At 42.4% G+C, this 14316-nt stretch overlaps 1 pseudogene; it reads left to right on the top strand.

Moving 5' to 3' along the window:
• The first annotated feature begins 9871 nt into the window (after nt 1–9871).
• Nucleotides 9872–10101, top strand: LOC128560336 (small nuclear ribonucleoprotein G-like; annotated as a pseudogene).
• Nucleotides 10102–14316: the final 4215 nt, after the last annotated feature.

The raw sequence follows: 14316 nt of genomic DNA, 5'->3' as shown, positions 1-14316 counted from the left end.
GGAGGAGAGCTAGTGAGATAAGACCTGGGAGGAGGGACTGCCGGCCAGGGACAGCTCAGGTGTGGGGTGGGGCTGCAGTTCCAGCAGAAATGGGGAGGTTGAGGGCTGCTCTTGAACTGGAAAGAAAAGCAAGGAGAAAGGGTGTAGATGGCGGAAATGGGTAGGAGAAGATGGCGTCGAGGTTGCTCTCTGCAGGTTTCCATTGAAGCAGATTAAGTCATCTGCTGAGAGTAAAGGGGAAGCAAGCTGAAAAGGGGTCTTAGGAAAAGAGGTGAATGTTTGGTGTAAGGAGAGGGAGCTGGCTAAGGAAAATTAGAAAGATCTCAAGTTGGTCTGAAGTTAGAAAACATACGATGGCATTACAAGTCAAGCACAATGGTGTGATTTTTTTTGCCCCCAGCCCTCAGCTTTAGGCGCAGAGATGTTAATTTAGCAGAATAAAGTATATATGTACCCATTAAAAGTTGTCACAAAGAATATTTAATTCTAAAACAGATTGCCTGAGCTCAGGAGTTCAAGTTCAAAGCTGCAGTCAGCCATGATTGTGCCACTAGATTCCAACCTGGGAAAGATCAAGACTCTGTCTCTAGGGTGGTGCCTGTGGCTCAGTCAGTAAGGCGCCGGCCCCATATACCAAGGGTAGGGGTTCAAACCTGGCCCCGGCTGAACTGCAACCAAAATATAGCTGGGCGTTGTGGCGGGTGCCTGTAGTCCCAGCTACTCGGGAGGCTGAGGCAAGAGAATTGCTTAAGCCCAGGAGTTGGAGGTTGCTGTGAGCTGTGTGATGCCACAGCACTCTACTGAGGGCCATAAAGTGAGACTCTGTCTCTACAAAAGACTCTGTCTCTAAGAAAATTAAAAAAAAAAAAAAAAGAATATTTAATAACAAAAAAGGTACTTATGCTCTGTTATACAAGATCCTGTTGGTGCTTTCCTGACAACTCCTGGACATTCATTTCTGAACCTAGCTCTGTTCTGGAAGGCTGCTGTGTGCATCCCCAGAACTCTCTGCCTGAGATTTTCCTCTGGCCAGAGCTGCTAGGAGTCAGAGCCAGGGGATGCTCCTCGGCTCCCGGGGCAATTAATGCCCCCACTCCCCAGCCCTCGCTTTCCTAATGGGCAAGGGATAGTTAAATACTGTAGCCTTCTCAGCCTTCCACAGGGACAAGTTTGAGATGTTTTCTATATTCAAAATGTCCAAGACTTCCCCAGCAGGACTGTTGCAGCACAGTACCAACTGGATTAATTTCATGCAATATATTGGCCTCCTTCCTGTGGTGATTTTTAAAAAAGCCTTTAAATTCTCCAGCCCTTTTCCCATGAAGTGGTAGGGTAGGTGTCCCCTACCCTGTGGGCTGCTAACAGCTTTGGCTAAAAGAGCATGGCAGAAGCGATACTGTGTAACTTCCAAGGCTAGACCATAAAAAATTATCAGCTTCTGCCTGCTTCTCTTAGGCACTTACTCTTGGGGAAACTGGTCCCAGAGTAAGAAGTCTGCCTGAACATGCTGTGCTGGGGAGCTCACGCGCAGAGGCTCCTGCTGGCGTCAGGCTGGGGGGCCAGCCGTGCAAGCAGCCGTCTTGAACATCCAGCCCAGCAGAGACTTCGGATGCCAGTTGTCCCAGTGGATATCTCACAGATGATGCCGGGCACCCAAAATCTAATGCAAAACAGCAGAGGGGCTGTCTTATACCACTAGGAGTAATTTGTTACACAGTGTCGTGACATTTCCTTTCTCTTCCCTATTTTCTTAGTTGCATTTCTTGGAATGGCCTTAAAGATAAATTATATGTTCTTGAATTTTTTTTTTTTTAATTTCAGATTAACATGAGGGTACAAATGATTAGGTTACAAAGTTTGCATTTGTTAAGTAAGGTCCCTGTTGTAGTTGTGTCCCACACCCAGGAGGTGTGCCATACACCCTTACCTGGCGCCCATTAGATGGAAGCACAATGATCCCTGGTCCCTCTCCCCAGCTTGAATTGAACTGAGTTTTTCTCTTATGAGCTTCCCCATGCCCACTAATACATGTGGGCATGTATGAGTCCATCTACTGGCTTCATAATGGTGTGGTGTTGAGTGCATCGGATACTTGCTTTTCTCTTGAAGCTTTATTTCAGAATTTATTCCTAGAGAACCCAAACCAAGAAAAACTACGTTGCAAAATAATAATTATGATATGCTCTTACCCTGAAAAAAATACTAGAGACAAAAGTAGAAATATATAAAAATGTTAATCCAGTTGATCTTTAAGTGGGGAGATGGAGGCTGATTTTTTTTTTTTTTTTTAAAGACAGAGTCTCTCTTTGTCGCCCTCAGTAGAGTGCTGCAGCATCACAGCTCACAGCAACCTTCGGGTCTTGGGCTTAGGCTGCTGTGTGCACCCCCAGAACTCTGCCTGAGGCTTTCCTCTGGCCAGAGCTGCTAGGAGTCAGAGCCAGGGGATGCTCATCGGCTCCCAGGGCGATTTTCTTGCCACAGCTTCCCGAGTAACTGGGACTACAGGTGCCCGCTACAACGCCTGGCTATTTTTGTTTGGCCAGGTTCGAACCCACCACCCTTGATATATGGGGGCAGCCCCCTACCCACTGAGACACAGGTACATCCCATGGAGGCTGATTTTTCATATTTTTTTGTATATTTTTAAAAAGTTCTAAAATATGTATTACTTTTATCAGAAAAAATCTGTTTTATAAAACAAGATAAAGGGAGGTGCCTGTGGCTCAAGGAGTAGGGCGCCAGTCCCATATGCCGGAGGTGGCGGGTTCAAACCCATCCCTGGCCAAAAAATACCACACACACTCATAAAAAATATAAAATAAAATAAAAGAAGATAAAATGAGTAATGTATTATGAAATGATTTTTCCATGAAAATTAAAACTTAGTAGTTTTCATACTTTTTCATAAAGTAAAATTTGTGTACTAAATTTTTTTTTTAAGGTTATGAGCCCTACCTTGGACAGAGCAATTCCGTGTCATAGGACACACGCTCATAGCAGATTGGACCAGGGGCACCCTTATCTAAGTCTGGAAGAACTAATCCATGCTCTGGCGAAAATCCCATCATCTTCTCTCTAGAATTTGAGGAAATGCAATGCTGGTGGTCACATGACCCTGAAAATTGGCTACGTAAGGGCCAGTAGAGTCAGGAGCAGAGTTGGTCCCGGGCAGGGTAACAGCACATACAAGTTAAGTTGTGTGGAGGAGTGGAAGCCACCAGAAGTAGAGGACACTGGTGTGTCACAGAGAATGGGGCAAATGCAAACAGAAAAACAAGCACACTTCTGTGTGTGTGTTTGGGTGTCTGCACATGCGTGTGCGTTCAGGGAGAGAGACAGACAGACAGATGACTTTCCAGCTCCCATCAGGTTCAGCTGTCCTACTTCAACCTGAGAATCTCTCACATCTCTTCACAATCCCCTTTTACTTGACCTTGTTTGAAAGGCTTCTGTTCTGGATAACCAGTAGAATCTGATCTGAACTAGTTCATTTCCCACGACCGAAAAGCTGAGATAATACTAAGGCTATTAATATTAACCCTAATGCTGAAAAACAAGGAAGTCCTATTCATATCCCCATTCCACACATAAAGCGGCTCAGGCAGGATGCGTGACTCGCCCAGGGTCCCTCAACTGGCAAGGGCAAGATTGGAGTCAGGGGCAGTCAGAGGTGAGGCGCTTAACCTCAGTCTGGGTCCATCCCAAATTCCTATGATTCCTCAGGCAGGGTGGGGGCCTGAGGCTGTGTGTCTTCTTTTGGATGACTCAGTACCGAGTGCTGAGCAGATAAAGTGTCAAGGCCCCCACACTGCCCAGCTGCTCAAGGCTGCATTGAGATAACTAACATGTGCAAAAACAGCCACAGCCTGCACTTCATCTCCCTCCCTCCCGACACTTACATTTTTTACATTTTACATTATGTGTAAAACAAGTATGCACTCTGCACATTCTCCCTTTACCCTGATTCCATTCAACACTCCAGCAAGATTTTTTTTTTTAAGAGCTGGGGTCTTGCTCTTGCTCAGGCTGATCTCTGAACTCCTGGGCTCAAGCAATCCACCTGTCTCGGCCTCCCAAAGTGCTAGGATTACAGACGTGAGCCATCATGCTTGGGTTCCAGCAAGATTTTTAAAAATAAAATAAATGTTTTATTTATAGTAAATAAATGAATAGTGTTTATTCATTTTCTACCCATAATCTGACTAGCAAACACAAGATAACTCAGAAATATTGAGAATAAGAGGGTACTACAAACTGTAAAGTCCCCAAGGCCGAGAGAAAGGCAGAGGAAAGGTAAGAGTGGGAGGCAGCTATCGTCAGGTGGGCTACAGGGGGATTGCAGCCCCAGCGTGAGGGGGCAGGTGGGGTGCATCAGCTCACATTCTCACTACGACCTTTCCCACAGCCCTGCGAAGTGACTATCATTACATTTATTTTATTTTTAAAAATCTTGCTGGAACCCAAGCATGATGGCTCATGTCTGTAATCCTAGCACTTTGGGAGGCCGAGACAGGTGGATTGCTTTAGCCCAGGACTTCAGAGATCAGCCTGAGCAAGAGCAAGACCCCAGCTCTTAAAAAAAAAAATCTTGCTGGAGTGTTGAATGGAATCAGGGTAAAGGGAGAATGTGCAGAGTGCATACTTGTTTTACACATATCCCAGTACAAGCAAGGGGAGAAGTGGACTATTAGGAAGACAGACCTCCTTTATTTTCATAGTAAGGGCATCATTTTAGGAAAAATAGGGCTCAGAGAGGGCAAATGATTTGCTGGAGGACACACAGCCAAGAAAGGAAAAGCTTAGATTCTAAATCCACACATTTTCCATTTCAGGATTTTATCTGGTTAGTCCGGGATAGGCTTTGATCATTCTCTGCCCTCCAATTAACAGCACTGTGAGCTCGGGTAGCAAATCTGACCTTAATAGTATTAAACCTTAGTTTGTTTTTAGTATGAGCCTCAAATTAGGCCATCTAGTGACCAATGGCTTCATTCACTCACAGTAAAGGCTAGTTATATCAATTTCTTACATAGACATACTTACTGAGCTTAATTGCTATGAATTTTAAAATGTGTAAATTGAGAGCCACACTATCCAAACCACATGTTAACAGAGCGTCCCTGCTCATGACTTGCCTCTCAAACCCATCACCATGTTCTGATTCTTATAGACACACACACAGCAAACAAGAAAGGTCAGAGTAGGCAAGCAAGTCCATAAACTCATTTCTGATAGTGTCTATTCTATAACTAGTTGGAATAGCTCATTTTTCCCAGAGTTGCCATAATACTTGGGGAGCTATGTATTTTATTTTGCAAGTAGCAGAAATAGATTCTGGAAAATACGTTACATCAAAGGGTCAAGAGAGATTTTCCTCCGAGATTTATAATGAGGGTTAGGTAATCCACGTAAATAACAAGTCCGGCATTTTTCTAGACTAAATGAGGCCAGTGATTTGTAAAGATATTTCATTTCATACTCCAGCAACCCCCTGGGCCTTTAAAAATGCAGCACACGGCCACAAGTGAACACTCGTGCAGGAGTGCCTCTCTTTTAATCCAGCCTGAAAGTCAGCCCTGAAAGCAGTTCATTTAACAAGGGACATCAGTGGCTCACGAATGTTCAGGAAAAGAAGAGAGCCTGCTGACACGAGCAGGAAAAAGAGCGAATGCAAAAAGAGCCTTTCTGATTTTTTGGCAAACAGAGACAATGAAGGGAAAAGACAGGCTTGAGGAACCGGGGTGGGGGTGGGGGCGTCACCAGCCCCTGAGAATATGGTTTCCGTACTTCCGGAGCTGAAATCTGCTTTAAGACCACAGAATCTCTGAAGTTCTCTGATATCTACGGCCAGCCTGGACCACATAAGGACAACTTTTAGGAGCCATGTTTGGGGGCCTTAGGAAACATGATGACCCCACCCCTGAAACATCAAGACTCTGATAGCACAGAGAAGTTTCCTGGGAATGAGAAATTATGTGGAATAGTGGGGAAAGCATGAATTTAGCTCCAGAGAGCCTTACATGGAGATCCCGACCGTGCAATTTACCAGCTCAGTGGTGACGGGTAGGTCACTTGAGCTTGCTGAGCCTGTCTTCATCTGCAAAGTTCACTCAGCAAACACCTTCTCACATCCACCTTGTGCCCTCTGAGCTATTAAAGGTGCTGGGAATAGAACCCTGCCCTCCTGGTGAATCCCCTTGGATCTCAAATCCTCCCTGAGAAGTTTCCCTAAAGGACCCATGTGAGGGTGTGGCTCCTGGCAGGGAGTTTATGGAGCCCCACAGGACTGAAGCGTGTAGTTCCAGGCAGTGGCCAGGGGAGGTCGGTGAGGGATGTGGCTGGCGTATGAGATGGGCCTGGTCATGGAAGTCAAGCCAAAAGTTTAGATTTTATCCTGGAGTTTAGAAAGGGCTATTGGCAGCTGTGTAGAGAGGTGACTTGGAGGTACAGGAGACGAAATTAGGAGACTATGGCCAAAGTCCAAGTGAGATGACAGAAGGAACCAGCCAAGGTAAGGAAGTGCAGGGTGCAGGTAAGGAAGTGCAGGATGTGCCTCTGGCATGAAAACCAGAGGCACATCCTGCAGTGTGTCGGGACCGGCAGACTGAGACATGCCTCTGGGTCCCTAAGGGCTCCCTGAGTGGAGGGTGGGTTATTCCACAGTACAGAGCAGGTCTCAGTGACCATGGGTCACCGGAACACGGGCCAGACATGCACAAAGGGAGAGAACATATGTCTTTTGAAGGGCACAGCTGTGCTCAGCTCCAGCTGATCATTAATGGTTACTAGTGATTGTCTATTGCCAGTTAACACATTATCCGCGAACTTACTGCCTTAAAACAACATATTTTCTCGGGGGGCGCCTGTGGCTCAGTCGGGAAGCCACTGGCCCCATATACCGAGGGTGACGGGTTCAAACCCGGCCCCGGCCAAACTGCAACCAAAAAATAGCCGGGTGTTGTGGCGGGTGCCTGTAGTCCCAGCTACTCGGGAGGCTGAGGCAAGAGAATCGCTTAAGCCCAGGAGTTGGAGGTTGCTGTGAGCTGTGTGAGGCCATGGCACTCTACCGAGGGCCATAAAGTGAGACTCTGTCTCTACAAAAAAAAAAAAAACAACAACATATTTTCTCACAGTTTTTGTGAGCGGGGAATCTAGACATAGTTTACCTGGACCCTCTGCTCTGCAGTCAAGGTGGCAGCTGAGTCTCAGACCTTGGTGGGGGGTCCACTTCCAGACTCACACCCGGGGTTGCTGGCAGGCCTCGGGTGCTTGCCACGTGGGCCTCTCCTTAGGGCAGCTGGCTTCTCTCCAAGTGAAGAGGAAAGAGAGAGCAAGATGGAAGTCAGCTTTTTGTAACCTTAATGTAATCTTAGAAGCGGCATCCTGTCATTGTTGCTGTATTCTGTTCATCAGTAATGAGTCACCAGGTTCAGCCCACACTCAAGGAAAGGAGATTTGACCAGGAGGCTGAGACCATGGGGGGACCCTCTTAGTGACTACATGACAATATTTGTCTTTAGGAATACTTTTCAGTATTCCTGTCTGATTTTTCAAGAAAAGGTAGAAATTCAAATTCATAAGTGAACTCTTCCAATTTTAAAGTACAGACCCTTAATCCAAATAAATTTTTATATGCTATTGGTCAAATAAAACATCTCTCTCAAGCATGACCCAGGGGACATTAGGAACCCCCTGGTATAAGGACCATGGTGGAAGGGGCTGGATTGGAAGGGAGGGAGCAGAGGTGTGGACATTCCTCTTGTCCTTTTATTTGAGGATGGGGTGGAGGTGAGAAGAGCCAAGTCATTGCTATAATCATGAGAATTTGAGAAGCACAAATGCTAATCATTTGATCGAGGTGACTATATTCACATAAATTCTACAGTCATATTGATAAAGATGACTTGATTTTATTTTTTTTATTATTATTATTTTTTTATTGTTGGGGATTCATTGAGGGTACAATAAGCCAGGTTACACCGATTGCAATTGTTAGGTAAAGTCCCTCTTCCAATCATGTCTTGCCCCCATAAAGTGTGACACACACCAAGGCCCCACCCCCCTCCCTCCATCCCTCTTTCTGCTTCCCCCCCATAACTTTAATTGTCATTAATTGTCCTCATATCAAAATTGAGTACATAGGATTCATGCTTCTCCATTCTTGTGATGCTGACTTGATTTTATTAAAGGTAAGTCTTTGATCACCAATCTAACAGCAGTACATCTGTATGAAATGAGACACTTTGACATCTGTAGCGCTGATTTCAATTGCACAGGTGGTTTCCTGCACCCTAATAGAACAGAAAAACAATTGAGCATTCCTAGATAGGAGAGAATGTTCTCACACACAGGAAAACAGTTTCTTCCTTTGAAAAAACATGATAAAGCACAGAAAATGACTGACAGAATCAGCGCTTCCCAAACGTCAGAAGAGCTGTTTTAGCTGCACTCTGGCCTGTGTTAGGGGAGATTAGGATAGTTTTCAGACAAGGCTTGAATGTACCTTAGCATTAGCTGACTCGGGGAGGAATTTGCTGGTAAAATAATCCTGTTCTTGGAGTATGTCAAAGGGCTAAGATGCAGCTCGGGCTTTTCATAAACAAAGCAAATACCTCAGTGAAGCCAAATTTATACACATTCACTAAAAAGTTTAGTAAGCAGGAAAACTTCTTAGTGAAAAACCTTTTTTGCTTTTTCATTCAATACTTTATGGAGTACACACAAGTCTAGGGTGTTGGAGATATGTGAGAAAGACAGCCAAGGTCACTCTGCCCCAGTGCCTTCCAGACCAGAGGACAAGACAGACATTGATCTGGTATCAATGGAAAACTCTGATGCACATTTTGCTGGAGAAAGTAGGAGTCCTCCAGGAGCCGCCACCCAAGGTGACCTGGCTCAAGCCACAGAACCAAAATGCAAGTAAGAGTGTGCCAGTTGGAGGTAGAGGGATGGGGGGATGCTTTGGGCTGTTTCTATTTAAGCAATGCTATAGGAAATATTTTATGTTTTACGTATTTCACATTCAGCATTGAATTTTCTGTTCACCATTCAATTTATTAGAGTACATCCTGAAACAAAAAGGTCAGCTCGCATTTATAGTAGAAAATAAGCATTTTTTCAGAACATTAATAATAGCAGGTTCTTTTCTCCAAAAGGCAAATCTTATATTCTTAACTTACTTCTTTGGTTGCATGGAAAGAGCAATGTAAAGGCAAAAGACAAGTGCGCATCATGGGTGTGGTGGAGGAGAAACTTGGCACATTGCTGGTAGAGTGAAAAATGGTACAGCCACTTTGGAAAACAGCCTGGCAATTTCTCAAGCAGTTAAGTATGGAGTTACCACAAGACCCAGCAATTTCACTCCTAGGTGTAAACATGAGAGAAATGGAAAGATATGACCCCACTAAAACTTGTACATGAATGGCTATTCATAATATTCACCATAACCAAAAGGCAACAACAACTCAACTGTCCATCAGCCAATGAATGGACAAGCAGAAGTTGGTCTGTCCACACAATGAACTATGATTTGGCCATAAAAACCAAAATATATTCATCATATGCTATCGCAGGGATGAACCTTGCTAAGTGAACATTGTGCTAAGTGAAATAAGTCAGTCACAAAGATGACATATTGCACGATTCCATGCTTATGAATTATCTAGAATAACAAATCTATAGGTACAGAAAGTAGATTCCTGTTTGCTTAGGGCTGGGGAAGAATTGGAGAATGATGGGGCCCTAGCTATGGGGTATAAGTTTTCTTTTTGAGGTGACTAAAATGTTCTAAAATTGTGATGGTGATTGCACACATCTGTGAATACAATAAAAACCATTGCATTGATCATTTTTGATCTGGTGGAGTAGTTACATGAGCAAAGCTCACCCTCCCGAGTTGAAAAAATTTATGGACAAGAAGTTATCATTGAAATTAAATGGTGGGGATGTGTTCAAGGAATATGGCAGAGATTGGATTCCTTTATGGATCTTGTGATAGATAAATGTGTGGAGATGGCAAACAGTGGGCAACAGTATAATATTGGGATGGTGGTAATACGAGGAAATAGCATCATCATGTTAGAAACCTTGAAACAAGTATAAATAATGGCTATTCAGCAGGCATGTCCCCTTCCAATGAACCTGGTTTACTATGACGTCAAAATTAGATCTTGTACATTTTCATATCCAACTTTTTGTTAAATAAACTTTTCTAATAGTAAAAAAAAAAAAAGCATTGAACTGTATACTTTCAATGGGTGATTTTTATGGTATGTGAACTTCTCAATGAAGCAGGTAAAAAAGAGAAGGGAAGAGAAAGGGAGGGGAGGGGAGGGGAGGGAAGAATGAGCACATGACAGGCACCTGTTCCTACCAGACACTAGAGCTAATGGATTTGGGATGTGGGGTTTGGTTCCTGATGCCAAAGCACATCCCTGCTCTTCCAAGTGAAGTTTCTTTAGTCTTTGGTTTCTTTTCTTTCTATTCGTTATTTTCTTCTTCCTCAATAAATATCAGTAAAACTTACATTTTTTTTTAAATCTTTGTTTACCAGTCTCTGGTATATTAGATGTACAATATCTTTAATTCGGTTTGGAGTTGTGATGCCTTATCCTTCTATACTAGAACTAGGACCTTCATTTTCAAATTGCTACTACTGTTTTTAACCATTCCCACGTACTTGCATTTCAACCTTTCCCCCATGGCTTTAAGCTTGCTGCTTCTCCATTAATCTATGGGACTCAGCCTCATGGAGTGGCTGATAACTAGGGCTGGCTGATGAGTTATCGGCCATGAGTCCATTAGCTCAGATCTCCAGGGGCCAAGGGAAGGGGCTGAGGTTAGACATTACTGGTCTGAGGATCCCAACTGAGTCCATGACAGCAAACATTTTAGATGTCAGAAAAGCTGTTGGGTGAAAATTAATGTGATGTTTATACATAAACATGATCTAAGAGTTACGAGTAAAAAGAAAAATTAAAACTTATAAAACCATACAATCATTTGACCAGGCAATCCTGTTCCCCCATTTAATATGATAAAATTAACATTTTTACATCTGGCTGTTTAAGCAACTTGGCAAGTGACCGCAAGTTAGAGAATTCCAAATGTCATAAATGTTTGGTTTTATAATATATCCTATTTGTGGCCACAAATTTACCTTTCTACTAATGTAACACATAGTTTAATATTAGGTTGTTTGCATTGTATAAACACACATGAGATTGGTGGTGGGAAGTCAGCCAAGAGTAGGCGAGGAGTTCATGGGAAAATGGACTTACTTTCAAAATGTGCGGGAGCTAATTTGCAAAGAGAATAACCCACATGTGGATTATTGAGGGTTAGCTGTGTAATCCCCAAAGAGCAAAACATTGGTTAATGATTCCTATTGAGAGAGAGCAATTTACTGCCTATTTCTGTGTTTCAGGGATTTTACATATATTATCTCAAGTTCTTGCTATAAATGTATAAGGTAAGCATTATTACCCACATTTTCTACATGAGGAAAACTGAGGCCTCATGTAGAAAATGAGGCCCAGAGAAGCTAAGTGATATACCTAAGGCCATACAGAAATTATTGATGGAGGCAAAACTTTAAATTTGGGTTTATGTCCCACATAACATTGTCTCTTTTGTTCATTCATTCATCTAGTCAGTCATTACCATAGTAAACAAAAAACTGCCTAGATTGTGGAACAGAATCTGTGCATAATAATTAACAAAGCATTTCAAAGGAAGAACAAGACAGAAGTTATGTCTTGATTGTAAATAGCTTTCATGGCAAAGTATAAAAGAAAGGATGACTTACCAGAGACTCTATAAAATACAATAGTTTTCTAAAATCAAGGCTCTCCAGTCAATAGGTAACAGTCTGCCAGAAGATCTGTTAGGTCTTGAAGTCAATTGTAGCCATGGCATTGCTCTCTCCCTGCACACTAAGCTGCCTTAGATGTTAGCACAAAAAAGAGCGGATTTTTCTTTGATATGTAAAGTTCAAAGGAACTTTGTTTGACTATGGGTTGAATAACAGCATGCAGGTGAAAAGAATTCTGGGCTGACTGGTAAATTGTGGCCCCCATCCAGATTGCAAATATTTGCACAAAATCAGGAAAGCACAAAATGACAAAGTAGCAATGAAGGGAAATGGACTGCGCAGGAATCTGGAGAGAGACTTTGATGCCCTCTGGTTTTATTGTATATTCAGCAGTTTAAATCAAGCCAAGAAAACCAGTTTAAATCAAGCCAAATCAAGCCAAGGATTAATATTTTATCTCTGGGTCATATGTGCAGCTAGATAGCCACTCAATTCATACAAAATAAAACACTCTGAGTTCTCGAGGAAAAAGAGCTCACTGATGACTTTTATGATTATTATTAATATTAATTTTTAAGAGAAAAGCCATCCCCATCCTCCTCGCTCTTACACTACTGTGTTGGAAAACCTGATGCTCTGTAGGGTTAGGGATGGGGATATTTCATAAAATGTCCCTTGCAGGAGAGTCAGAGGAGCCTGGAAAGCTGCTGACCCCACACTCTGTTCTTGGCTGGAAAAATGTGGTAGACAGAATAAGAGCCCCTCAAAGATGTCCACTTTTGACATCCCAGAACCTATGAGTATGTTATTTCACGCAGCAAAATGGACTTTGCAGGAGAGATTAAGTTAACACCTTGAGATTGGGTGGGTGAAATTATCCTGGGTTATCCAAGTGGCCCAATCTAACCACATGAATCCTGAAAAGTGAAGAACCTGTCTCAGCTGTGCTTAGAAAGAACTGTGACCATGGATGAAGGTTTATTTAGAGCAGTGATTTTCAACCATGCGCCATGGCACACTGGTGTGCTGTGAGAGGGTCTTAGATGTGCCACAAAAAGTTTTGAAGATCATGAATTATTTTCAGAAGAAGTTCAAAGCACATTAAGTATATTCTTTTTTTATTACTCTTTTGTTTTGATTAACATAATCAGAAGTTTAACTATAGGTTCAAGTGTGCCGTGAGATAAAAAAGGTTGAAAAACACTGATTTAGAGAGATGTTACGTTGCTCATCTTAAAGATGGAGAAAAGGGGCCATGTGCCAAGGAATGTGGGCATCCCCTAGAAGCTGGGGAAGGCAAGGAAAGGAATTCACCCCTAGAGCCTAGAAAGGATGGTGTGTGCTTTTAGCCCAGTGAGATCCACATCAGACTTCTGACACACAAAACTGTAAGATAATCCATTTGTGTTATTATAGCCACCACGTTTGTGGTCATTTCTTAAAACACCAAGGGAAAACTAATACAGGAAAGAACAAATCAAGGCAGTTAGATAACCTGGCCCTTTTTTCCAGCATGTCCTTCTACCTCGTTATTTATGATTAAACCAAGAATAGGATACTTCTTGGTTAGGAAGGGCACTTAAGTAAATTTCTACCTTCTTATACCAAAGTCAAAGCCTGTTAAATCTATTACTTTTACTGATCTATTAGACTGTTTTTGTTTTTATATTCATTTAAAAAAAAATGAATTGCATGTTAATATCTTTGAGATTATTTCTTCACCTTTCCTCTATCTGAAGACCTATAGGGCAACTTAATTGTTAATCAACAAAGTGCTGCTTTTTTTAATAAAGAAGTCTCCCCTATAGCTAAGGGCTATTCTTACCTTAACACTGATGGCTTAAGTTGGACCAAATAATACAAAACCAAAGAGCAATCAGTGGCCCCACAAACTTATACTGTCATTATTATCACTATGACAAAACAGCAAAACTTGAACATATTTAAACTTATTATCACTGTTGCTAAAAACAAACCTTGTGCACTTTCTGTTTATTAACATTAAAGAAAAAGCATTTGGCCTGAGGCCCATGTGAAAATAAGGTACAAAATAATAATAACTCAAATTAACTTTCAGTGGCTATGTCCCCATGTCACAGACCTTTCTGTATTGAACAAAATCAAGTTCTGTGACTCTCTTAGTCAAATAAGTTAGGCTAACATTGCATTTGAAGATTATTTTCTATCCTTTACATTAGTAGAAAGGTCAGAAAAAATTACTTACCTTTTGCACTCCTAGCCCATTATTGACCTGCATACTACCACTTCTCCACTCTTCTGTCCCTCTGTCATTTGTCCACTTTCTCTCCCATTAATCACAGCCTATGCTTGTCCCAGAGAGATTTGTCTAAACTTATCCACTGCTGCCAAAGTCTAAATGATCAAAAATTAAATATATCAAGAACATACTATGATGAAGCTTCAGATCATTCATTTAGCACCGTAAAAGGCAGGTTTACTATGAAGTGAGCAGAACTTAAGCTTCAGGCCTCTTTCATGAGGGG

Source organism: Nycticebus coucang, chromosome 1 (genome assembly GCF_027406575.1).
Source record: "Nycticebus coucang isolate mNycCou1 chromosome 1, mNycCou1.pri, whole genome shotgun sequence".
In the NCBI taxonomy this organism is placed as follows: Eukaryota; Metazoa; Chordata; class Mammalia; order Primates; family Lorisidae; genus Nycticebus; species Nycticebus coucang.
The sequence above is the reverse complement of the archived record's forward strand: the minus strand, read 5'-3'. Positions and strand labels throughout refer to the sequence as shown.